Genomic DNA, 1895 nt, shown 5'->3' with positions numbered 1-1895 from the left:
TTATCTCGGTACCGTATCTACTTGGTTTGCATCTGTTTCTCCAGTATGACGATTTAATCGGTCTTTACTGCACGCTCTGTGCACCTTCAGTTCACTGCTCAATGCAACGATACCTTCAAAATGGCGCCTCGGTGACGTCACACATAATAAACGCCTGTTGGTCTCTTGGTAATTGGTCACCTTCTATTGGTGGCTCGTTAAAACAACTAAATCCCAATTAAATATGTCCCAAAACACATTACAAACCATTTCTAATGGGTTTAATGGTTAAAAGTTAATGGTTTGTAATGTATGGAAACCATTAGAATTTCTGTGATGATTTCTGTTGTTTTTTTCAGCATGCCATAGCCTAATTTTGACAGAATAATGAGTAAATTTTATAAAATGATGTATCAGAGTTAAGAATATTCTAGAGACCCTCTCTGTTTCACTTCAAATAGAAACAATGAATGCTTTTAAACACTAATGGCAGATAAAATGTTTATCCCATATCTCGAATCAGTGGTTTCACTTTTCCTCAATTGTAAAATGAAGATTACACATCTAAACATGGTCTCAATCTGACATTAATTTCCAGTGTTGTTAGACCTGTGTAAGTGCAACTAGCCTACATCCGTGTGTTTTTTTGTGTTCTTGGGGGCTCAATAATAATCTTGTCAAAGGGGTTTAGAAGTGTACTGAAAAAAAAACACTTTATTTTTACATGGATTACCACCCACAGGATCTTGACAGATTTGGCACTTGAGTCGGAGCTCAGTTAACCTCAGGGCATTTATGTGACACAGCTCTAAATTGGTTTTGTACAAAACTGTGCCATGATGCCATCTTCAAAGAATAGAGGAGTTAACTGAGGATACTCAAAATCTTTTGCCAAACTCTAGCTACAGAATCTGGGGCCACTAAGGCTTTCAGTCCTGATAGGTTCTGATGATGAAATACAATAAACACATTTTATAGAGAATAGGAATGAAATGTGGCAAATTGAGTGTGAATGGATGGATTGGGGGTGGGTGGCACAAATGCTTCATGTTTTATCAGGTTCTCAAATTTTGTCTCTTTGTAAATGTATTCTGTTACTGTACTGCAGAATATTCATTTAAAATATCGAAAATATTTTAAAAGAATAATATTAAGCTAATTGTAATCACACGATCTAAGCTGTTTTGAGTTTTGTGTGTTACTATGACCTCTTCTGGTAATTTTATGTCGCTACAACTAACTCATACTTTCAATGTTTTTACGCATGCTGGACATTTTAGCAGGAATTTAATTAAATCTGGTGTAGTGGTTTGGAAAGCCCCACTAATCTATGGAGGACGAAACCTGCAAACACAATAAATAAATAAATACACAAATAAATAAATGTGTGCATAAATACACGTATTCTTGTTTAAATACATCAATAATTATATATGTGATGAAAGTAGGCAAATAAATAATATAAATTGGTGGGCAAATGGAAAATGTTTAAGGAAATGCTAAACTCATCCTAACTATTTTCCTTTGATCACTCATTTATTTCTGAATGTAATTCCACTTTTTTTTCCCTCTGCGCAACATGCTAATGAGAGGGTGTCAATTATGCAAGAGTAGGCGGATCGTGTGTGACGCGCTTGAGCGTTTGCCTGCGCATGCGTATTAACTTCATCAGTCAAGGTGACTGATTATTATCTTACACTTTTTCATAGGGTTAGTTTTGTAGTTATAATCATGAGAGAGCTAAATCATAAAAGATTTTAAGTGGCCAATGTAAAATATTAATGCTTACATAGCTCTTAATTGCAATACTGAACCGTTATTTGCTTAATAAACATACTTTTGTCGCCTGTATTTTCTGTTCTGATAACTAATGGGAAAAAAACGTCTGTTCCTCGATTAAACCACTTCATACCAGT

The sequence above is a fragment of the Sinocyclocheilus rhinocerous genome, unplaced genomic scaffold (assembly GCF_001515625.1).
Source record: "Sinocyclocheilus rhinocerous isolate Xijiao unplaced genomic scaffold, SAMN03320098_v1.1 scaffold821, whole genome shotgun sequence".
Taxonomy (NCBI): Eukaryota; Metazoa; Chordata; class Actinopteri; order Cypriniformes; family Cyprinidae; genus Sinocyclocheilus; species Sinocyclocheilus rhinocerous.
The sequence above is the reverse complement of the archived record's forward strand: the minus strand, read 5'-3'. Positions refer to the sequence as shown.